At 34.2% G+C, this 27,495-nt stretch overlaps 1 protein-coding gene across 1 annotated transcript in view; it reads left to right on the forward strand.

Moving 5' to 3' along the window:
• LOC149578885 (amino acid permease 3-like) overlaps positions 1 to 27,495 on the forward strand; it is a 179,492-nt gene that overhangs the window by 68,654 nt on the left and 83,343 nt on the right. The window lies entirely within an intron of this gene.

A 27,495-nucleotide genomic window follows, 5' to 3' on the forward strand; every position in this document is an offset into this window, starting at 1 on the left:
ATTATATATATGTGTGTGTATGGGGTTATAGGTAGTTGATTTTTATTTTTAGTTAGATATATTTGTTTAAAAAAAATTTAAGTATTTAAATTATAAAAAGTATTGAATTGATATAATGTTGTAAAGTGGAATAAGGAAGTTTAAAATTTGAAGCATATCTTCCATTCAAGAGGATAACAAAAAGTCTACAAAAATATAAACACTATTTTTTAGTATCATGTGAGAGATAAAAAACAATTGTTGGGTATGTGAAGGTCAATTGTCACATGACCATTCACCTTCTTCCTCCCCCTATTTGTTGTACATGCCATGGAGAGAAATTGGATTGTTTAAAACATTAATAAGAGATTTCCCTCCTTTAAAACTTACAAAAATAAGATGTAAAACGTAATGAATTTGGATATTCAACCAATATCACTTCATGTTGTATTTTGCTACAATTACAAAAAAAGGGCAACTCTCCATCTTAGGTTGTACCTTTTCCATTGTCATCAACTTTGAGCACCAAAAAGATTGTTGTGGCCAAATTATTCTCCATGTCTACTTTGAAAGTCCTCAATTAGATGTGGCTCACATTCTCATAGTAGAGGAGTGGAATGTTGAATGTTGTAAATCAATGAAAACTAAAAGCAACTAGGCCTTGTGAAAATTTTACAAAATGCTACCATACATGCTACCAAGACCTTTAAGACTTTAGTTTCTTGAAGAAATCATTTAGTTGTAATGTTTTTCTTTTCTCCATTACAATGTCAAATTATATTAAAATGAACTTGATTTGTTATTTTAAGGAAGTTGTAGCTACTCTCCTCTCCTCAAAGATGTTTTCACATCAAGGGTTTATAGAAAATATTATTTTTTATTTTTTATAAAGAGTGGTAAACGCTTTGACTTGGAGCTATGAACTAGTGAGGCCACAAATGGGGGACCTCATCCCCATTAGATTCGAACCTTGATGGCAAGGATAACAACTCAATAACTTAACCATCACAACATGCCACTATTGGCAAGTTTATAGAAAATATTGAGACTTTAAAATTTCTTCTATTTTTTAAGTTGATAACTAGGACCATTAGGAAAGGATCAATAGTTGTAGACACCTAGATCTAATTACACAATTAAATAAATTTATTTAGCCATCTCCTAAGGCATTATTAATTTAGTATTTAATATTTTATTATTATTTTTTCTTTAAATTAGTAAAAGGCATAGTGCCCTTATATATTATATTGTATTCAAATATATTTTCAATCTATTTTTCCCCAATGAGAGTGCGGGCACTGGGGAGAAAAGAATGGGGAAGAAAACCCCCAGTATAGCCTGCGATGTTTAATGTCATGTGTGTGTGTAAATATATTTTCCTTTGTAACTTGACAAAGCTCTTTGAAAGGGCATCCCCTCCCTTTCATCTTTTCTTCCCTTGAATTTTGGGAAGATTTAGGAAGGCATTCCTTCCTTTACAAAATTTAATTTAATTTAGTAGTGATTATCTTTGAGTTTATAAGAATTATATGATTGTAGACATACTTTGGTCGTCATTATCAAGCCTTTTAGTATACCAGAAGCTTTATCTTGTTGATTTATCTTCTTAGTTATATCTTCCATCACTTAGTTACTATTTGACCTTGTTCATGTTTACTTCATTCTAAAATCTGAGGCAATTGTTTATGGAGAATTGCACTTCCCTCTACCTTAATTGTGAAAAGTTGCAAAACTAACTTATCTTGACCAAGATCATTGTTAGTTGAAATCCAATTCATTACTTATGAAAATAAAATCAAACTTTTATATATGACTAATTGGGGAGGTTATAAAAGTTAGAAGTGCAGTCTTTATTAAAATATATTTTATATTAATATATCTTTTAGCCTATTTTATTAATTCCCCTAGCTAACTAATTGGCTATACTCCAAATTAATAATCAAATGACAATGAATAGTCTAATTTATTAATTAAATATCTATTCTTTTGTTAAATTAAATAATTATATGAACTATTTAATTTAAGTCCAATTTCCCCTTTTGATTAAATAAATAATCAATCAATTCTCAAACTTTAGTTTTAGATTGATCCAACCCATTCAACCATACTAACTCATTTCACTAGATAAATCCACTTAATTAACCCACTCACTTGCATTTTCCTAACATGCCCACTTACCATCCTAATTTCCCTCCTATCTAAGCTTAATCACCTTTGTAAGCATTTACATAATTTTAAGCATGGATTAAGACTTCCTAAACCAAACCCAAGTCCACTAGCATGTCTCATCACTTACATCCCTTACACCCCAACCCAATTGTCTTAAATGTCAACCTTAAATGCTCCTTACACATCTCTTACATGCCCATCCCCTAATAACTCATTTGTCTCCTCACATTCCCCAAAATTGTCACAATCCCTCCAAAACCCAAATGTCTTCACACTCACTACTCTTGTGACAAGTGTCACAAGGCTATCTCTTGTGAGAAAGTACAATCCATGTTCTCCCTTTTTCTTGTATCCTAGTAGTCCCTCACAATCACAATCCCTCTATTTTGCATCTTGGCCATCCATTTCACTCACCCTTGGCCTATAATTGAATTGTTCTCCTTTCAAAATTCATCTACCTTTTGAGCTAATGTTATAATGTCATTTTGAGAACCAAATATCACCATGCCCAAATTTCCTCTCATTCCACACTTTTTTTATCTCTATCCTCCACTATTGAATCCACATGAAGCTTGAGCACACATATCATCTATTGGACACATCTTAAGATTAAGAGGGCTACTTTTAGTGCTTATCATACTTGGTTTGCATTCTATTTTCATGTTTTCTTTAGTCATTCATAAGTGTAGCAAATAATTGGCTTGTTAAATGCTTAGTTAGATTTATGTTCTTAGCATACTAGTTATTTTTCATACATTTTGGTGTACCCAGTGGGACCCCACAATAGGTCATTTTACTATATGTTAGAAATAGGGATTACTAAGAGGGTGGGGGGTGGGGGCTAAATCAGTAATCTACAAACTTTAGTTTCCAACCGGATATTATTACTTACTTTAAACCATGCATAACAAAGCAATAAAGTGATGCTGAATAGTAATAGTAACAATGCACAAAGATAACTCATGACACCATATTTTGTTAACCAGGGAAACCCTGGCCAAGGGAAAACCCTGGTGGGGATAATACCTACTAGATGATATACTAATATATATGTTCCTTGTTAGAGGATGGACCCTGTTAGGAGTCAATGAGAAAATTAAGTATAATAGTTCCTGTTCAGAGACTTTGAATCTATGTTAGGAGATTCCAACCTTGTTAGGAGTTGTGGAATAATGTATGCAAGATGAGCCCACTGCCCAAACATGCAATTTCAACTACATGAAGAGCTCATTGCTCAATCAAGTAATCTAGTATTATTTTCCTTCCTTCACTGATCTCTAATCTTCATCTCGATCTTGGATCACTAGATAGTTCATACAAAACTTCACATATATCACTTTTACAAAAGTTCGCTCACAAGTTTGCATACTTGATACAATGCACATAATAACACACTTCTTATCACAAGAAGTCATTTGCATAAGTACCATGCCTTTGCATAAAATATTGCTGGGTCGACTAAGACCACAATTCACTTTTTCAAGTTAGAGTAAACATCTAGGATCAACCCTAATTGGACAAATAATTGTTTTGCAACGAAAACAATTATTTCCTTTAATTTCATTGTCCTACTTCATCAAAACATGATTAACTCTATTCCGTACAGTTTGTACAAACTTTTGAGGTTAACTCTATTCCCTACTTGTGAGTAACAGATATAATGAGTAGTGATAGATGCACTATGGAGAAGATATTAGAGGTATGTAGAAGACACCCTATAGACAAGCAATTGGATAGTGGTTATCTGATTATGAGAACATTCCAAAATGATAACATTATAAGTAGAGTACATAATTAATTTTACTTCATTGTTAAATCTATTCCCTACTTGATGTTACTCTATTTGCTTTCTACAATCAAATAACTATCCAAAATCATCTGTCTAATCTTTAAATGTCATTCGAGGTTTACTATAGCCTCCTTTCATCATGAAAATCATTCTCAAAACTTTGCATCACCAAATTTTCTACAAAAACTTATTTTCATGTTTTGTTACAAAATCAATTATTACTATAATACCAGTAACTTTGAATTTCATCATGACTTGTTTAGATGAGCTCCAAATCACAAGTGAGCTTAGGTAACATCTAAACACAATTGGATACATCATTTGCCAATTTCACTACCTCTAATTCAATTTTTTTTGAAGTTCTCAAATTCAGATGTTGTGAACAAGCTTAATTCAACTTAATTGAATCAAACTCAACAACTAACTTTGATCTTTCTATATCACCATCTAACTTTTCTTTTGAGATATATGTTCCTTCCATGAATGCTTCATTAAGTTCTTCCCAAATTTCATTTACAATGTTTCTTTGTTCTTCATTGCTTCTACTAGTTCTAGAGTTCCTTTCTTGGTTCCTTCTATCATTTTCGGAGTTTGTTCCATCATTCCTTCTATTCTCGAAGTTTCTTCCATTGTTCCTTCTATCTCCAAAGTTTATGTCCATTCTACAGTACCTTGCTATGTATTTGAAGTTATTGCATAACCGACATACAGGTGCTCTACTTCTAGGATTCTATTGACCATCAGGTGCATGACAATTTCGAGCAATGTGTCTTAAGTTGTTACACTTATAACACATGATCTGTCTTCTATCATCATAAGATCTTCTATCTCCTGATGTCCTTTCATTAGATCTTCTTCTATCTATATGGTTAGTATTTCTAGACATTCTACTATTTCTTCTATTATCATACTTAGGTTTCCTACAATCAATTGCATTATGACCCATACCATGACAATTATGACAATAAAAGTCCTTAACATGATTAAATGACTTATTAGTATAATCTTTTTCCATATCACCTATTTCATTACATAAAAAGCACTTACCTCTAAATTCATACCTAGTTTCCTTGGGAGTCTCCACTTGCTTTCATTCATCCAAGATTTTAACTTCCTTGTTTTGCTCTACTTCTTTAGGTTTCTCAAAAGATTGATTGGATTCAATCTTATCATCAGAATTTTTTTTTTCCTTTTGGATCTAATCTAATCTCAGGTTTCTTCATAGACATGTTAATTAAATAACCAAGACCAATCTTGTCATAAGAAGGTCCCTATATAGATAGAATCATCAAGCTTTTCTCTACTAGAATAAAGTTTCTCAAGCTATTGTTTACACTATGTTAATCCACCTTTCACAATAGTATTATACTTATGGAGTTTTTCATGATCTTCTTTCAATGTTTCAAACTCAAACATTTTCTTCACTAGACTTGCTCTCAAATCTACATTTTTCATCTTTAAATTAGATTCAATTTTGCCAGGATCATTTCTTAAAGTCAACTTTAGATTTTTAATCTTCAATTCATACTTCAAGATTTTGTACTCTATCTTCAACTTTGAATAGTCATCATCAGTAGTTCTAGATTCAGTAGATTCAAGCTCGGATTTTAGATGTTCAATCTTTTCTTTCAACTAACCAATGTATACTTTGGAGTCTTCATATTTGTCCTTTACCTTATCTCTTTCTTTAGTAAAGACATCAATTTGTTGAAGAGCTTCTTTGAGGCTCTTCATCAATTGTTCCATATCCATAAGGATCTTAGTTAAGTTGTTAAGCCTCTTCAAAGTAACTATGCTCTGATACCAAATGTTAGAAATAGGGATAACTGGGGGGGAGGGGGTCAATCAGTAATCTAAAAACTTTAGTCACCAACTGGATATTATTACTTACTTTAAACCATGCATAACAAAGTAATAAAGTGATGTTGAACATTAATAGTAACAATGCATAAAGATAACTCATGACACCATATTTTGTTGACTAGGGAAACCTTAGCCAAGGGAAAACCCTGGTGGAGATGATACCCACTAGATAATATACTAATATATATGTTCCTTGTTAGAGGATGGACCCTGTTAGGAGTCAATGAGAAAATTTAGCATAATAGTCCTTGTTAGGAGACTTTGAATCTCTGTTAGGAGATTACAACCTTGTTAGGAGTTGTGGAATAATGTATGCAAGATAAGCTCACTGCCCAAACATGCAATTTCAACTACATTAAGAGCTCACTGCTCCATCAAATAATCTACTATTATTTTCCTTCCTTCACTAATCTCTAATCTTCAACTCAATCTCAGATCACCAAATAGTTCATACAAAAATTCACATATATCACTTTCACAAAAGTTTGCTCACAAGTTTGCATACAATACACATAATAGCACACTTCTTATCACACGAAGTCCTTTGCATAAGTACCATGCCTTTACATAAAATACTATTGGGTCAACTAAGACCACAATTCACTTTTCCAAGTTAGAGTAAACATCTAGGGTGTCGTCCCCAATTAGACAAGTAATTGTTTTGCAACCAAAACAATTCTTTCCTTCAATTCCATTATCTTGCTTCATCAAAATATGATTAACTCTGTTCCATATAGTTCATACAAACTTTTTAGGTTATACACATCATGAAAAACATGTATACTATCTCCATGTAACTTCACTTGTCATAATATGGTGTTTGCAACATGTTATAAACAAAACAATACATTGTTGTAAACCAAATTCTATACTTAGGCAATTTTTTGACAACCAAACACTAAGTATCTTTATTTCCAAGGTTTCCTATCGACATGTACATCATGTGTTTCCATTAATGGAAACAATTACATATGATATTTTGCCAATTGTCAACACTATCTAAGTTCTTTTTTTTGTCTCTACTAAAGGACAAATAAAGTACCTAATAGTTCTTGTGTTTTAGTGGTGTTTTGCATAGTTTTCTTGGGTTTTGTAGGTTGAAGATGCAATAGAAAGCTAGGACACTACCCATGTTTAACTCAAATTTTACATAGCCAATAAAAAAAATACAGTCAAATCTGCAGCTATGGGAATGCCAAATAGAAAGGAAGGAATGAATTCTTGCTAATGTGGGATTGCAACCTATACCCAATTAAATCAAACCATGTGGCCTTTTCTCTCTCTAACATTTCTCCTTCTTATTGTCTCAATCCCACCTTTGTGGGAACGTTGTTTGATGATGTCAAAACACTTATGAACCTCATGGGATCACTCATTGTAAGCCTTTGGGCATTAATTTAAAAATTTCCCAATTTGTGACTACAGGAATGACAGATACATCGATAGGATCAATCTTCTATAGGAATGCTCTATGAGTATTTCACTCATGGGCTTCCATTTTATGATTCATGATTTTTGTTATTACATTCACTATTTTTAAATAGTCAATGGGATTGCTTTCCCATAATGATGGGGTTTCCTTTTGACCTCTTGACCAGTTTCCTCAAGTCTGCAAGAATGTAAGTGAAAGAGTTAATAATTTTTGATTGAAAAAATGACTCACATTTTGATTTGGGTACTTAAAATGAACTTTATATGCATCCACAACACCTCAAACTTTGATTTTTGGGCTTTAAAAACAACTTGGTAAAACTTGAACAAGGGAAAAATCTTATGTTCTATTTTGGTGCTCCAAACATAATCAAATATTTCACTTGGTACTCTAAAATCAATCAACACACTTCACTTTGGTGTTCTAAAGAATTGAACAAGGAAAATCAAAACATTTCATTTTGGTCTTAAAATCAATCAACAATATCTTGAAAGCCTTAAGGAGAAAGAACAAAGCTATGATAAAACACTTCCGATTTGGCCTTTAAATGAATCACAATTCTTGAATGCTTAAGGGATAAAAAGATTTTTTGGACTAATCAAACTTTCATTGTTTTTTCAATTTCAAAATCCAAAAAAAATCTTGCATGTTAATCAAGAGTGTTTTATGCCTCGAGATAGAAAACAATTAAAATCTTCAATTTGGAGTGAACAACTAGTTGATGTATTTGGAGGAGTGTTTCTCAACACTTCCTTGAGCTATTTTGTTTCTTTCATTAAAGTAGATCCATTAATTATGTGATGTGTGTACTAGAGAGTTGTTTGCAAGAGAAACACAACAACTTTAGAAGTACTTCTAGAGAGGCTTTTCCTTTGGGAAGAGTGTATCCCCTTTGGATAATGACCTCACATTGGTAAACTCCTCGTCTAATATAGAAACAAAGCATTGAGTAAACTCTCACCTCATCCTCTTAGGCTCTTGTGATGTGTGTTGATGGTAGTCTAAGCTAGGTAAATATCCATACAATTTTGGCATGGTCAACTAGGCTCTTAAGTGAGTTGCACACATAAAAATTTATTGGGAAGACTCCATAGATCTTACTATGGTCCAACCTAGCATCTACCCCATTTTCCTTGGTATATTATTCATGGTGCAAAAGGATATAATTTTTCTCTAAAGTTACTCACCATATATGTTTTTCCTAGTATAGGCATAAGGCTACTTGGGTTTCATCTCCAAGAGTCATCAAGCCCACACAAAGAGGGATTCTATTTGTCATGCCTTGAAGACTTGTTGATGTGTAATTTTATCAATCAACTTTTGTATTGAATCACCTCTTAGATTGAGAGGGACAAACTGCACTAGAACCATAAAATATCAATATTGGGCTCCTCCGTATGGGCCTATGAATAACATATTGAAGTCAAATTGACCATAGGGATAGCATGTGCTTGAAGTATACTTATTGTGATTAATCGCATGAAAAAAACTTGTTGAACATACACACTTTGGTGCTATGAAATTATTTTCCAAAAGTGATCATTTGCGTGTCTCTGCCAAGTATTTTTTTTTCCTTTGATGAATTTCTTGTTTACTTCACCCATTATCAAATTTCCATATCTTCCAACTTAAGTTAGGGCACACTTAGCGTAGTCACTACCTAAAGCTAAAAGTTGTTATTCCAAGAAGTCAATTTTAAACCTCATGTCAGATCAATCCAAGGAAAAGTCCAAGAAAGTCAAGACCAAACCATCTCTAGCCTGTAGAGAACAAAAAATAGAGCTTAACAAGTTGGAACCCAAAAAATGAATTGTGAAAGAATCGTAAATTGAGAAACAAGGCATTGAAGTTGCTCAACAAACTTAATGAAAATGCAAAGTCCAAAACATGGAGCTTAGACATGGAGTCAACTATATATTTATATCATACAAAAACTATCATTACCATGATTATATTTGTCTTCCTCCTCACATGCACTTTGTATTTGCACAATCTTACCATAGAGTTGTCAATAGGAGTTATCACATAGGTAATAATCCTTTTAGAATTTCTAGATCAATAATCCTTAGATAATATTTTAGATATCCTTATCACATTCTCATCCAATAAAATTCCAACCAAATACCCATTATATACTATCATTTGGTGTCATTATTCTAGAGTTTTATATCCTACATCTTCCACCTATCACATTATTGTGACTAACCCTTGGACCTCACATTGCCTAGGATAGTTGATCTTATCACTTGTGTCCCTCATCACCTTGTATTATAATTTGGGATCCATATTTTATCATCTCACATATTCCAAAGGTCATTATCCTACCCTAGGTTAAGATATCCACCATCATCTTGAGCTTACACATAGGAAACAAATATCATGCATCCTTGACACCAAGTTGATCTTTAGGTCCTATAGGCATCATGTCCTTAGGACTAATCCTCCATCACAATATTTACATCATCATACATCATATCCCTTTGCTTTGATCACCTATCCTTAAATCCTTATAAAATCATTGCATCATAGGTCATATCTTATCCCCTCATCACTTAAGGTCTTAGAACTCACCTTGCACTCTACATATGGTATCACTTACAACCCACACCTAAGTGCATTATCATTTCATGCCACCTATTGCCCCTCACAAAAAAAATAAGAAAAAAGATATGGATCCCAATTTTGATTATGGTTCTTCTAGTTCAAATCCTAATCTAGAAGTCTCCATGATCATGTACGATCCACCTACCCAAAATCTAAACAATTTGAGACCTACCACAACTACCTTGGAAGTGTTAATGAACCAACCAAAAAATATCATGTTTGTTAACCAAAAAATATCCATTCACCCTAACACAAGGCACAAATGTCTCATTTTCACTCAGCCCATAATGGCTTAACACAAATGAAAATGTAGGCCATTGGAATCCAAACCAAAAATTCTATTGCACCTACCTTCCATGTGCAGCCACAATAACCACCACCAATGTCACTTGTAAGTTTATTACCACCTATCACCAACTACTTGACCATGCCTCCCCTAGAAAGTAACAAAACTATGTCACCACCACAATACATGGGGGAAACCCCTTATGTAAACTACTTTGCACCATTCATTACCCAGATGCCATCACATGTAGGTGCACACCCATCATACGTGGCTCCCAAATCAATGTGAAAACCTATCAACTCCAACAACAACAACCTTTTAGCCCTACATGCATATTTGGCATGAAGAGTAAGAGAATCATTGAGTGTTGTCATTGATGACCAAGAATATTTGTTTGGAAAAATGTGTGACAATCGATTGAGAAAAAACAATAGAAGGAAAAGGTCTAGAGCTATTAGTTGAGAAGCAAATTGGTATACACTTTGGCACACCTACTAGCAAGAAGTTAGAAATGAACATCAATTGGTCCTAGTCATTAACATAGTGAAACACCATTGATGTGATAGAAATAATAAGGTAAAATGGTACAATTAGGCAAGGATGATAGGGTGCCAGTGGCATGCAGCTAGGACTGGCAAAAGCTACCAGTCTAGACCCTAGGCATAGGGGTCACAAGTCTTTCATGAATCAAGTAAACATGGTGTTCAAAATTTGAATTCAAAATGAGAAGGATAATTTTTTGCTAACATCAATAAAGGGCATATGAAATGAAGTGTGAATGTTGTTGAAGAAGTTGCAAAAAATAGAGAAAAGAGAAGTTGAAAGAGAGTAACTACTACCAGGAGAGAGGCAAGTGTAGTAGAGTGAAAGAATAGTAGCAAAGAAACTTTTGTAGGTAGATAACACATGTTCAATAGTGTGGAGCATTGTAACAACTTCCATCTCTATGACCACACTACATAAAAGTGTTTATCTCATTTTAATGAGAAGAGAATAGATAGACATTGCCACTACTACAACAAGTGCAAGAACAAAGAAGAATATTATTGGACTAGAGCTTGAGACAATAAAAGATCCCCTAAGGAAATGAGTCATGTTAGAAGGAATAGGTTTTCCACACTAGGATGCATAACTTGTGGCAATGGTGCACACCCAACAACCCAATGCAAGTTGAGGATGAACCCAAGGAATAGCACCAAAACATGGATAGGTACCAGAATGCCATGCTATATCTACCAAAAAATTGGGCATCTTGCAAGAGGCTACAAATTTAGTAGAAGATAAGGCAATAAGTTCCTAGTCAAAAAGGAGAATATCATGACTATAGAACATCTAGAGAAAGACTTCACCACCAAGAGAGTCAAGACTAATCCAGATGAGGTGGAGAACACATCAGTCATTGGCAAGATCTCAAAAACTAACTAAGGTCACAAAGCTTAGAGGGGTTAAGAGTCTATAGTAGCACTTAGAAAGTGGTCCCCCAATACAAAACCAATATAGTGCAAATGAAAGAGAAATAATTAAGAAATCAAGCATAACCTATTGATCAAGTCTCTAAAAAGGTAGTTATTACAAATGACTTAGCACTTTAATGATATATGTCCCTTGGTAGCTAAGGCATTTCTCAACCATTACAACTCTAATAGTGAAAATCTTGAGATATAAATACAAGGATTGAGAGTCACTTCATACTTTGCATTGTAAAAACATTTGTGCTTTCATAGTATGAAACTCTTGGAGTTGAAGAGTGAGAGATTGTGAAAGCATCCTCTAAAAAGATAAATTATTAAAAATATTCTTTGTATGGAATCTTGAATCAAACAATGGAGGAAGATATCAATATGGTAAACCTATTTGATAGTAGGAAAAGAAATCACCTAGAGTATCAAGAAATCATAGTAAGAGGAAGATATGTTGAAGATGAAACTACACTATCTTCTCTACATGATGACATTTTGTTCACTGAAGATGTGAGTGCATATGAAGAGGTTGAGATATGAGAAATCAACAACTAAGAGATAAGGGAGTTGTACAACACATTCTATGCTTAAGGATCCCTAAAAGAGAACACAATGATCCAATGGAGTCTATATTATACAAAGTGGTGAAAATACCCAATTTCTTTCATGATGAATGGGTAAGGTTTGTTCTTTGCAGAATTCATGACCAATATATGTGGTTTAACAACCCATATAAGATAATTGAAGCCCTAATTGAAAGAGTAAATAGGTTTAATGCATCTAGCATTGATTTTTCTATGAACATTTTCTAGGCAAGATAAGTATCCACACTCATAGGAGGGAGGACCACACAAGATGGATTGGGGTGCACCATAAGTGACATTCCAAGCTCAAAATTAAAGTAAACATCAATGATATTTGGGTAAAAATTGTACCACACCAATGAAAGTGAACATGATGCAAGAAATGTATCTTATGAAGCATCTTAGATCATACACAACAAGTCAAAGGTTGATCTATGTGGATATTGTAATGCCCCGCCAAGGGATCCAAAGAATTAACCTAGAATTTCACTAAGTTTGGTAGCATTTTGTTTTTTAAAACATGAAAGTAAATACCACATATAACTTATACACAATAATGGAAGCAATAGCAATGTCCATCTAAAAGTAAACATAACATACACAACATATTACATTCTTTAAGGATCCCTTAATGTTGAATTACATCTAAATCAACTAAAATTATTGAATCCATCTAATACAACAACCACATGAAATAATAATGATAAGTCCAATGTTTATACATTACATTTCTAAATGCTCAATCATCCACTGTACATGTCACAGGGTATGAAAAGCTTAAAAGAATATACATATATGAAACAAGGTACATCATCCTATTCTAATCCATGATACATCAAGTAGAGATAATTTCATGTCATACATGATACCTCATCATAGAAGATATATACATCCATCATAAAGATCAAAGATAATAAACTAAATGCGCAGTTCCTCCCAACTGTAAATAGCATCATTAGACCATCGTGGATCCTAGCCATCCCTCCATGCGTAACATTCCAAATCACCGAAGAGATCATCGGTATTAGCATAGTAGGAATGTCACTCCTATCATATACTATATCATATGTAGAAAGTAATCTAACATGCAAATATAAGCATAAGATAACATCATCTAACATATACTAATCATCAATGAAAGGATACATATCCACCATCATGAAGGACGCATCAACCACGATGTCTCAAACGGATCTCAAATGATAAGAGTGAAAAAACACTACCACCCGACCGCGTGGTACCTAAGTGGTCCACTCCCACCGTGCTGAGGCTCCAGATAATCTCAAGTCCCAAACAAGCTATCAAAACCACATAGCATAAGAATACTCTCTAAGTCTAGGAACCCTAAAAGTATACTAACTAAAGGTTCCATCACACAAAACTGAAATATAATTCCCAGAGGCACACAATGACATGTAGGAAACCTACTATGCATGCGGGAAAGTGTCATCGCATATATCATGTAGAAGTTACCCTAGAAATTAGCTAAACTCCACGGGTCCCTACTGATCCTCATGCGGCCACTAGTATCCTCTCATACTGACAAGGCATACTATGGAAAGCAATGTCGCAACCATGCATTCTCTCTACTCCCATCCTAGTCTATACAAGCACTCGAGGCATGGGCGAGAACAAAATAATTATCTTTTTAGGTTCATTTAGTTAGTATTAGGTGTGAATGTTTTCACTTATTAAACAACTTACAATGAGTTACCCTGGCAATCTCTTAGGGCCCCGACCCCCATTGCAAGCCACTTCTCGACACTACAAGCAGATAACCTACCCTAAGCTCATGGAATCATAAATCTCAAAATCATAAAAGATAATCCATAATAAGAACATCAAATATGCACAATAAAAGCATCAAATCTCCATGAGCAAGCATCAATAGAAAATCATGACCACAACAACTCTCTATTGGCAACTGAAGCATCACTGATAATCAAAAGTATCCATTGGTTCCAAATAACCAAAATATATCTCAAATCATACTGATCGAAGATGCCAAAATGGTTGAGTCAAAACATGTAACAACATGACATCATAAAATAACATTTCAGTCCCATCATGGCAACTGGAAAATATCCCAAGGATAATTGATCGATGACTCAAAAATGATTAGGTCAAGTGTCTCATACATAAGAATCTCAACTATACAATCAGTAATTACAAACATTAAATAGAGCATTCCATCACATAACCATGGTTGGGTTTATAAAGATCGAAAATAAGACATCATCACGACATCACAATCATAACCTCCCAAGCCTCTGGTAGACGTCCTATAACTGGTCAACACTAGTCAACCCAAAACTCAAAACAAATAGCATATAGAAAACACAACGCAAGCACATGTTTTGGTTTTGCTAAAATTACATACTTGAATAGAGTGTAGAGGTTTCAATTTTTGTTTCAAGTTTTAAATAATGAATGGAGAAACATTTGTACATTTTTCCCAACCCATGTATTTGTTTAAAAAGTTTCTCTCCCAAAACCATTAGACTCAATTTTCTAATTATATTGTTTATATAAACATTGTTCAAAATTGACTCCTACCAAGTTCCAATAATTAATTCAATAATTTGCATAATTAAAACTTTGATTTAACCTTAATTAAACTAAGTTTAATTACGCTAACTTATTAATATCTTTCCTTTTTAAATAATATTTGACAAAATATTTTAAATCATTTATCTTTTAAAAGAATGACCCATTAATTTAACCTTTTAAATATAATAATAATAATTATTAACTGTATATATATATATATATTTATGTATACATACATACATATATATATATATATATATTAATAATATCAACATTTATAAAAATTGAAAACGAATCAAAAAATGCATATTATCAAAGTTGATACTGCATATGTTAAAAATGCCACTGCAAACGGAGGTACCGTGCAGGCCTACTGTCACAAGCTTGCGACAATGGTCGCAGAGCCTGTGGTAGTAGTGTCGCTGACCACTACCATAGCACAGAGGTGGGGGTACGGGCTCAGCCCTCCCTGCCCACCTATTATATGCAAATCTTTTTTTTTAATATATATAACATTTTTTTTAAAAACGTAAATCGCAATGGGATTAGACATTCTGTCCTCCAATAAAATATATATGTACTTATGTGTGTGTGTGTGTGTGTGTGTGTGTGTGTGTGTATTTATATAAATATGCAAAGATTAAGCATAATATATATATATACATATATGTATATATACATATATATATATGTATATATATATACATATGTATATACATATGTATATACATATGTATATACATATGTATATACATATGTATATACATATGTATATACATATGTATATACATATGTATATATATACATATATATATATATATATATATACATATATATATATATATACATATGTATATATATACATATATATATATACATATATATATATATATACATATATATATACATATGTATATATATACATATATATATATACATATATATATATATATATTTGCAGATCTGAATTAACATGTTCATATCAATACAATTTTCTAAAGGTTTTCAATTTAAATGAAACCATGAAATATTTTTCTCTCCAAATTTACTCAATAAGTTTGCTAATAGATTTGACTATAATTTAAACCCTAGCCCCGTGTTCTCTTCAGATCTATGCATATAAGGTGTTTTCTCAAATAAATTTTAACTTCCCATATTGAGAATGCAAACAACCAAAATATGGAATTCTTCAAAAAACATATGGAAGACACGAAGAAGACAGGAAGTGCAAGATGCAGAAATACAATAAGCAAAATCATAAGAGTCTACCCGGATTCTGATGCTAATTTTCTCTTCCTCAGAAAACCCGCAGAGCAGGCTCCTCCCCTCTCCAAAGTTCTCGAGTCCTCCAATGCTCCAAAACACTCTCCAAACGTTGTGTCTAAGCTTCTAGGAATGCCTAAATATAAAGGCTTCTTAGGAAGCACCTAGAATGTCTCTAAAAACAACTAGAAGGTGTAGACAACTAAGCAGGAGTCTATTCCAACCTTCTAAATGAGTCATTAGGTTGTAGACACCATGTGCTTAATTGGTGCACTAATCCACGTGTTGTTGACATATGAGAAATAAAAAGGTGCATTTACTTCTAGGCAAGCTTATAACTTTTATTTAATTTTTTTATAACTTCTATTTAAATTTTATAACTTTTATTATTATTATTTATTTATTACTTTACTATTATTTTATAATTATTATTAATTTCTAATTTCTAATTTTATTTTATTTAATTCTTTTTCTCAATTAATTCTCATTTAATTAATTATAATCAAAATATCAAAGATCATGATATTATATTAATTTTCTCCAAATAATTAATTTATTAATTAAATCTATTTATTAAGACTTAATTAAAAGAAAATTCACCATAGACCTCCAAGATAAAATATAAAAACCCATCATAGAACAATTCACACAAAATCAGTCTAAAAGGTTAAAAATCGCGAATTATATCATCTGACACATTCGGTGGGTAAAATATCCAGATCCTTGTCCTACCTCACTAGGACAAATGGTTTAAGGGTTTGGGATTTGGACTTGAGAATTTATCTCCCTTCTCTTATCATTGAGATAGTGTAATAGGGTACGCTCATCTTGGCAATTCAGGGAAGTCGATGCTCGGTACTTGCAACCTGCATAAAATCCATGCATGTACATACAATATATATAATGCTATGCTAAACAGGCAATGGCAGGAAGTGGTGCATCGTGTAGATCCTGACTAGCAGGTGACTATGCTTCCCTTCCTTAACCATATCAGAAACACCATACAATAAGAGCAAACACGTACACCATACACATGCAAGTATGGGGTAAGTATTCATAATCAAACACAGAGATAATAAACCATCTAACTAATCATCATCAATAACTGAAAGCAATGTAATGATCATCATTCATACATGAAATGTAAAGTCTAAATGATCTCATCATATATCAACTGAATCCATAACATAATATTTGATAATCTCGAAACAATACCACTAATCCGTCAACATAAAACTAGTCTAGCATAGTTTAATAATAATAACAACAATGTGTCCAAAAAGATGTGAATGAGGGTAGGCACTACATCCACCCCCCCTTGGGTTAGGCTTACTCCTGGAAGCCTACAAAAAAGTAGGGATATAACTCCCGCAATCTTGCTGCATCCTCCCATGTAGCTGAAGAATCATCAGTAGGGTCCCATTGGACCCTTACCTGCTTGATGGTTCGACCCCTAAGGGTCAACTCCCGCTGCTCCAGAATATGAACCGGCTCCAAAACTAGCTACCCATCCTCTACCTACAACGCATTCCAATCAAGAACATGTACAACATCAGGAATATACTGCCTAAGTACTAAAACATGGAAAACATCATGAATGCGAGCTAGGTTGAGCGGTAGAGCAAGGCGGTAAGCAACCGGGCCAATCCTCTCTAGAATCTCAAATGGTCCCACAAAGTGAGGTGCTAGCTTAGAACCCTTTCCATATTAGATCGGACTCTTTCGCAGACGTACTCTCAAGAAAACCTTATCTCCCGCAGCAAATTTCTTATTTGTCCTATGAGCATCAACATACTTTTTCTGCCTATCCTATGCCATAGTCAAGTGCTCACGGATATGCACTACCTATTGTTCCATATCACGAAGCATCTCAGGACCCAATAGGATGCGAACCTCAAGATTATCCCAACTCAATGTTGTATGACAAGGATGTCCATATAATTCTTGAAATGGTGCCATGCCAATAGAACTATGATACCCATTGTTGTAAGAAAACTCCACTAGGTAGAGATAGTCCTTCCAATGCGTCTATCTATCCATCACATACATCTGTAACATATCTTCCAAAACTTGATTCACCCTCTCTATCTGACCATCTGTCTCTAGATGATATGCCGAACTGAAATTCAATTGAGCTCCAAGCTCATGCTGCAACAATGTCTAGAATGTGGATGTAAATATAGGATCCCTATTAGAAATAATCTTTCTAGGAATGCCATGTAATCTTACAATGTCATGCATGAAGACATTGGCTACAGAAGCTGCTGTGTAGGAAGACCTGATCGGTGAAAAATGTGCCACCTTAGTCAACCAATCAATGGTGACCATGATAGCATCATGACGACAAATAGTCATAGGTAATCCTACTATGAAATCCATGGAGATGATATCCCACTTCCAAGAAGGAATGAGATTCGGCTGCAAAAGTCTAGTTGGGTGCTAGTGTTCTACCTTCACTCTCTAACACTCAAGACACCTAGCCACATAATCAGCAATGTCTCACTTCATCCCAGACCAAAAGAACAAACATCTCAAATTAGCATGCATCTTCTTGACACCTGGATGTGCTGAGTAAGGTTTATGATGGGCTTCTACTAGGATCAAGGTGCGAAGCTCATCTAGTAATGGCACATAAATCCTCGCCAAATGTCTTAGAAGACCATCTGACTCTCGAGCGTAGCCTGCAAACTTACCCTCCAAAGGTCTTCCTGAATCTATCTCTCTGCACACTTCCTGAAACCAAAAGTCTGTAGGAAGTGCCTAAAGAATTTGACTCCTCAAATCCACACTAAGAGTCATAGATGATATAACATGTCTCGTGTGACTCAAAGTATTTTCCACCACATTCTCCTTTCCCTAAATGTACTTAACCTCAAAATCATACTCGCATAGAAATTCCATCCATCGTCTCTGGCAAGCATTCAAATTAGGCTGAGTGAAAATGTATTGAAGACTGTGATGATCACTGTGTAGCTCAAATTTGTGCCCCAACAAGAAATGTCTCCACCTTGTCAAAGCATGAACTACTATTGCTAACTCAAGGTCATGCATAGGATAATTTAGCTCATGATCCTTGAGCTTGCATGATTCATATGCAATCACCCGTCCATTCTGCATCAACACTGCCCCAATCCCTTCTAGGGAAGCATCTGTACACACCATGAAATCACCTTCTGGATTAGGTACAACTAAGATCGGTGCACCAGTCAAAAGCTCCTTGAGCTTCTAAAATGCTTCCTCACATTTCTCCATCCACACGAACTTCTTTCCTTTCCTCTGAAGAGAAGTGATAGGATACGCTATCCTAGAGAAGTTTTGGACATATTTGCGATAATAACCAGCTAGACCCATAAAACTATGAATCTCTAACACATTAGTCAGTGTAGGCCAATCTATTATCACCTAAATCTTTGTAGGATCCACTAAAATACCATCACCTAAAATGACATGCCCTAAATACTAAATCTCTAATTTGAAGAATTTGCACTTAGCTGTATTGGCATAAAGCTGATTGTCTCTCAAACACTATAAAATCAATTGCAAGTGTTCCTCATGCTCCTTTCGAGTCTTAGAATATATCAATGTATCATCAAGAAACATAAGTACAAACCTGTCCCGATAAGATCAGAACACACCATTCATCAAACTCATGAAAACTGATGGAGCATTAGTCAACCCAAAAGGTACCACTGTGAACTCATAATGCCCATAGTGAGTTTGAAAGGCAGTCTTGCAAATATCGGCTTCCTTAATGTGAAGCTGGTGGTATCCTAACTTGAGGTTAATCTTGGAGAATACTGTAGCTCCCTTGATCTGATCAAATAAGTCATCAATCATAGGTAGAGGATACTTGTTCTTAATAGTCACCTTATTCAACTATCTGTAGTCAATACAAAGGCACAAAGAATCATCTTTCTTCTTCACAAAGAGCACTAGAGCTCCCCATGGTGATACACTAGGTTGAATGCTCCCTTTGGCTAGAAGTTCCTCTAGCTAAAGATGTAACTCACCCAATTCCTATGTAGTCATACGATAAGGAGCTTTGAGATAGGCTTTGCTCCAGGAATTAGATCAATACTAAAATCGATGTCCCTCTTTAGAGGCATGCCTAGAATCTCACTTGGAAAGACATCTGCGTACTCCTGTAAAATTAGGTGATCTAAAGTCTTCCTCATAGGATCTTCCTCATCAAGGTCATTTACCATAATAGCAAATATCTGACATCCTTTATGAAAACTCTGCTTCATTTGCATAGCAGAAATCATCCGCAGAGATATAGGCCTTGGTATCCCAACTATCTTCACATCATTCCCTTGGTCATCTTGGCAAATTATAATCTTCTTCCTGCAATCTATACTGGCTCTATGAGATTCAAGCCAGTCCATACCCAAGACCACATCGTATTAACCAAGGGGTATGACTCGAAGGTCAACTGCAGTATCAAAACCTCCTAAACTAAGCCCACACTTATGAACTATAGAATCTATGGAAACCTTAATACCTGAGGCTAGTTCCACTTGCCAACCATAATCTTGCTTCACCACATCCAACTTACACTTAGAAACTATAGATGGTGAAATAAATGAATCTGTAGCTCCTGAATCAAACAATACTGAAAGGGATATACCTCAAATAGAACCTGTGGTCTCAACCACTATTCCCTGATGATCTTCCTGACAGTGGTCTACTGCTGCAAATACTCTATGAGTTCTACCTGCATCACCAACTATAGGCTCTGAAGCTATAGGCCTAGGTCCTAAAAACTTAGGTGCTCATTGTGGACATTGGGCTGCATAATGTCCAATCTGTCCACATGAAAAACATTTTGTATTTCTGCTAGATCCTTTACCCATAGGTGGTGCATTTGATTGCTGATGGTTGTTCCTACTAACAAAAAATTGACTGCTCTAAGCTGGCTGGTTGGACTAATTTTGTTTATTGCATTGAGTATTGTGGTTGTTATTGGAGTTAGAACCTCTGCCACCACCTTGAGCCTAAAAATTTGATCCCTTCTGCTGCTGCGTCTGCTGAGACTGTTACTGATACTGTTTCCCCTTAGAAAAAGAAGGCTTCTTGTTACCACCTGAATTGTAGTTGCCTTTAGATCCTGATGCTGTTGGTGCTCCTACAAAACCTCCTTGACCAAGGTTGACACTTTGCTCAACAAGGATATCTTGATGTACTGCATCCTTGAGGGTTTTTGGCTCAAATACCTTAACACCCCCAATTATACGGTTATTCAAACCCCTAATAAAGTGATGTGTCAACTGAGCTGAATTTTCACTGAATCCTGAAAAAGACATGAGTTCATAAAACTTACGCTCATACTCGGTCACTGACATAGTGTACTACCTGAGATTATGAAATTCATCTGCCCTTTGCTATTTCCATTCCTCTGGTAGGAATCATTCACGAAAACTCTCTAAGAATAGTTCCCACATGACACTGCTCATATCGATTCCCAGCTTGTTCTCCTCAATTGTCTACCAAGTGGCCCCAAAATTCTCCAAATTGGTGATCGCAAATCTTACCTTAACATTGCTGATGACATCTTGTATGGAAAAAATCCTGTCAAGGGAAATAAGCCAATGTTCAGTCACATAACCAGAACCTTGCCCATTGAAAGGCTTGACCTTAGATCTTGAAAGATCCTTCATCTGAGTGGATACAATGGACCTTTGACAATCCTTCCAGGGACTCCTAGACCTGGGTCTATGCTCTTGTTCTGTCTGATGTGCTTTGGGTTTATCTTGAATAGGAGGCAGATGGTCAAGAATAGTCTGCATCATCTGTCTCAAATCAACCTCTTCAAACTCAGCTTGGTCCTCTCTACGGCTCTCTTCCTGCTGCTTACTAGCATGCTCTCCTCTGCTCTCTTCATGAGAAGATTCCCCATGGGCAGACTCATGGACACTAATGGCTCTGCCATGACCACGACCTCTACCACGGCCTGCAATAGAAGACGTAGTCCTAGATACCATCCTGCAACATTATAAAGTACTATTACAACCAAGAAAACACATGTTTGCAAAAAAAAACTAAGTCCAATCCAGTTTTGTCTATGTTTAGGTTTAAGTAAGATCTCAATTTTAAAACTAAGTGTTGAAGTATGAAAAAAAAAATATACAAGTAACAATACAAGTTTAGTTCACCTAGTTTCAAGCTAAGATGTTACACTTAATAGTTCAGAGTTCTAGTTGTTCCAAAATACCCAGAGCTCCCAATGTAGAAACTTGGGCTCTAATACCAAATGTAATGCCCCACCAAGGGATCCAAAGAATTAACCTAGAATTTCACTAAGTTTGGTAGCATTTTTTTTAATTTTAAACATGAAAGTAAATACCACATATAACTTATACACAATAACGGAAGTAATAGCAATGTCCATCTAAAAGTAAACATAACATACACAATAGATTACATTCTTTAAGGATCCCTTAATGTTGAATTACATCTAAATCAACTAACATTATTGAATCCATCTAATACAACAACCACATGAAATAATAATGATAAGTCCAATGTTTATACATTACATTTCTAAATGCTCAATCATCCACTGTACATGTCACAGGCTATAAAAAGCTTAAAAGAATATACATATGTGAAACAAGGTACATCATCCTATTCTAATCCATGATACATCAAGTGGAGATAATTTCATGTCATACATGATACATCATCATAGAAGATATATACATCCATCATAAAGTTCAAACATAATAAACTAAATGCACGATTCCTCTCAATCGTAAATAGCATCATTAGACCATCGTGGATCCTAGCCATCCCTCCGTGCATAACATTCCAAATCACCAAAGAGATCATCGGTATTAGCATAGTAGGAATGTCACTCCTATCATATACTACATCATATGCAGAAAGTAATCTAACATGAAAATATAAGCATAAGATAACATCATCTAACATATACTAATCATCAATGAAAGGATACATATCCACCATCATGAAGGATGCATCAGCCACGATGTCTCAAACGGATCTCAAATGATAAGAGTGAAAAAACACTACCACCCGATCGTGTGGTACCTAAGTGGTCCACTCCCACCATGCTGAGGAGATAATCTCAAGTCCCAAACAAGCTATCAAAATCACATAGCATAAGAATGCTCTCTAAGTCCAGGAACCCTAAAAGTATACTAACTCAAGGTTCCATCACACAAAAATGACATCTAATTCCTAGAGGCACACAATGACATGTAGGAAACCTACTATGCATGCGGAAAAGTGTCATCGCATATATCATGTAGAAGTTACCCTAGCAGTTAGCTAAACTCCATGGGTCCCTACTGATCCTCATGCAGCCACTAGTATCCTCTCATACTAACGAGTCATACTATGGAATGCAAGGTCGCAACCATGCATTCTCTCTACTCCCATCCTAGTCTATACAAGCACTCGAGGCATGGGTGAGAACAAAACAATTATCTTTTTATGTTCATTTAGTTAGTATTAGGTGTGAATGTTTTCACTTATTAAACAACTTACAATGAGTTACCCTGGCAGCCTCTTAGGGCCCCGGCCCCCATTGCAAGCCACTTCTCGACACTACAAGCAGATAACCTACCCTAAGCTCATGGAATCATAAATCTCAAAATCATAAAAGATAATCCATAATAAGAACATCAAATATGCACAATAAAAGCATCAAATCTCCATGAGCAAGCATCCATAGAAAATCATGACCACAACAGCTCTCTATTGGCAACTAAAGCATCATTGATAATCAAAAGTATCCATTGGTTCCCAATAACCAAAATATATCTCAAATCATACTGATCGAAGACTCCAAAATGGTTGAGTCAAAACATGTCACAACATGACATCATAAAATAACATTTCAGTCCCATCATGGCAACTGGAAAATATCTCAAGGATAACTGATCGATGACTCAAAAATGATTAGGTCAAGTGTCTCATACATAAGAATCTCAACTATACAATCAGTAATTACAAACATTAAATAGAGCAATCCATCACATAACCATGGTTGGGTTTATAAAGATCGGAAATAAGACATCATCACGACATCACAATCATAACCCCCCCAAGCCTCTGGTAGACATCCTATAACTGGTCAACACTAGTCAACCCAAAACCCAAAACAAAAACACAATGCAAGCACATGTTTTGGTTTTGCTAAAATTACATACTTGAATAGAGTGTAGAGGTTTCAGTTTTCGTTTCGAGTTTTAGATAATGAATGGAGAAACATTTGTACGTTTTTCCCAACCCATGTATTTGTTTAAAAGGTTTCTCTCCCAAAACCATTAGACTCAATTTTCTAATTATATTGTTTATATAAACATTGTTCAAAATTGATTCCTATCGAGTTCCAATAATTAATTCAATAATTTGCATAATTAAAACTTGGATTTAACCTTAATTAAACTAAGTTTAATTAAGCTAACTTATTAATATCTTTCCTTTTTAAATAATATTTGACAAAATATTTTAAATCATTTATCTTTTAAAAGAATGACCCATTAATTTAACGTTTTAAATATAATAATAATTATTCATAACTATATATACATATATACTTATATACATATATATATATATATATATATATATATAGATTTGACTATAATTTAAACCCTAGCCCTGTGTTCTCTTCAGATCTATGCATATAGGGTGTTTTCTTAAATAAATTTTAACTACCCATATTAAGAATGCAAACAACCAAAATATGGAATTCTTCAGAAAAAATATGGAAGACACGAAGAAGACAGGAAGTGCAAGATGCAGAAATAGCATAAGCAAAATCACAAGAGTCTACCCGAATTCTGATGCTAATTCGCTCTTCCTCAGAAAACCTACAGAGCAAGCTCCTCCCTTCTCCAGAGTTCCTGATTCCTCCAATGCTCCAAAATGCTCTCCAAACGCTATGTCTAAGCTTCTAGGAATGCCTGGATATAAAGGCTTCTCAGGAAGCACCTAAAATGTCTCTCGAAACAACTAGAAGGTGTAGACAACTAAGCATGAGTCTATTCTAACCTTCTAGATGAGTCATTAGGTTGTAGACACCATGTGCATAATTGGTGCACTAATCCCTGTGTTGTTGACATATGAGAAATAAAAAGGTGCATTTACTCCTAGGCAAGCTTATAACTTTTATTTAATTTTTTTTTAACTTCTATTTAAATTTTATAACTTTTATTATTATTATTTATTTATTACATTATTATTATTTTATAATTATTATTAATTTCTAATTTCTAATTTTCTTTTATTTAATTCTTTTTCTCAATCAATTCTTATTTAATTAATTATAATCAAAATATCAAAGATCATGATATTATATTAATTTCTCCAAATAATTAATTTATTAATTAAATATATTCTTTTAAGACTTAATTAATAGAAAATTCACCATAGACCTCCAAGATAAAATATAAAAACCCATCATAGAACAATTCACACAAAATCAGTCTAAAGGGTTAAAAATCACAAATTATGTCATTCGACACATTCGATGGGTAAAATATCCAGATACTTGTCCTACCTCACTAGGAAAAATGGTTTAAGGGTTTGGGATTTGGATTTGAGAATTTATCTCCCTTCTCTTATCATTGAGATAGTGTAATAGGGTACACTCATCCTGGCAATTCAGGAAAGTTGATACTCAATACCTGCAACCTGCATAAAAACCATGCATGTACATACAATATATATAATGCTATGCTAAACAGGAAATGGTAGGAAGTGGTGCATCGTGTAGATCCCGACTAGCAGGTGACTATGACTCGCTTCCTTAACCATATCAGAAATTTCATACAATAAGAGAAAACATGCACACCATACACATGCAAGTATGGGGTAAGTATCCATAATAAAACACATGAGATAATAAACCATCTAACTAATCATCATCAATAACTGAAAGCAATGTAATGATCATCATGCATTCATGAAATGTAAAGTCTAAATGATCTCATCATATATCAACTGAATCCATAACATAATATCTGATAATCTCAAAACAATACCACTAATCCATCAACATAAAAATAGTCTAGCATAGTCTGATAATAATAACAACAATGTGTCCAGAAAGATGTGAACGAGGGTAGGCACTACAGATATCTTCATAAACATATCCTATAAAATGTTGGAAATAAAATGAATAACCATCAGAATAAAACTCTAAGATATGGATCCATTTTGGTATGTATTTTTCTCTATCTAAGGAAAGAATTCTCTAGATCCCTAAAGCTCAAATAGTGTAAAGACTAATTGATCATGACTCAAATAGAAGAGTTATATAGAAGATTGGAAGGAAAAGGGAATTACATTATGTGCAATTACTTCAAGCATTTTCAAAAGGAAATGAATTAGAGAGAAAGGATTGACACAAGTCTAGTGGAAAGATATAAGGATAGGATTCTCTTTTTGGTAAACATGGATATGTGAATTGTGGTAAATACCTTTTGGATATGAGTTGAATGATGAAGAATCTAGGAACCATATAGAAATGCTTCTAGCCTCAAAGGAAAGCATCATCCTACAAAGGTTTAAAAAATGTGCAAAAATTAGAAACAAGCTCTTATTGGAGAAACAGTAAATACAAAAGTCCACCCAACCAAAAATGACAAGGTGCTAGGCACATAAGCTCTCTAAAACTATGAAATCCAAGAGAACAAAGGAGATGGAATAAAAGAGAGAAACCAATTCACCTCACATGACTACAACAACATAGAGAAGTGAGTCATCTCCTAAGGAACTAGAAGTTGAAGAAATGGAATCTGAAGATGCTATAGTTGAAGTAGATGTGGTCACTTCAGAACCACTAGAGAGGAAGCATCATTAATGGCTAAGAAAGGTCAGATAAAGTCTAAACCAATTCCTATTAGTAAGGTTGTACACATAATCATAATGAATTATGATTACACTATACTTAAGAATAGATATACAAGGTTAACTAAAGAAAACAAAGAAAAGGTTGCAAATGATGTATTATCTAGTCTAAGAATAAGCAATAGAAGATCATATGATGTTGGGTTAGAATTGCCCAAAATTTGAGAAAAATATTAAATGATAAATGGAGCACTAGAGTAAAATTTTTTGAGAAGATGTTGGAAGAATTCTTAATGAAAATGAGACCGAAAATAAGTGAGTCTCAAAATTTTTGTATAATAAGGGTGTACCAAGGGAAATTCAATAATACATGGGATATATTATATATCTTGTAACCAGTAATAGGAAGTAGACAAGAACTAACATTAACCAGCATTTAAAAGAGCTAATATCAAACATTGATGCTTGTCTAAAAAGAAATTAATTTCTAGGTAGTGGGATGAGTACTGGAACAAACAAGGCTAGGAAAATAGAAGGTGAAACTAATACAAGGATAGAAACAAAAAATAAAAGAAAAAGAAAGGATTCAAGAAATTCACAATCCTTAAAGGGAGGAATATTGGTTAGAATAAGAAGAACATGAATCAAGAAAATAAACTCAAGAGGAGACAATAGCACCTAAGGAAATAGAAATA

The sequence above is a fragment of the Cupressus sempervirens genome, chromosome 1 (assembly GCF_028749045.1).
Source record: "Cupressus sempervirens isolate cs-2001-9-10 chromosome 1, ASM2874904v1, whole genome shotgun sequence".
Lineage (NCBI taxonomy): Eukaryota > Viridiplantae > Streptophyta > Pinopsida > Cupressales > Cupressaceae > Cupressus > Cupressus sempervirens.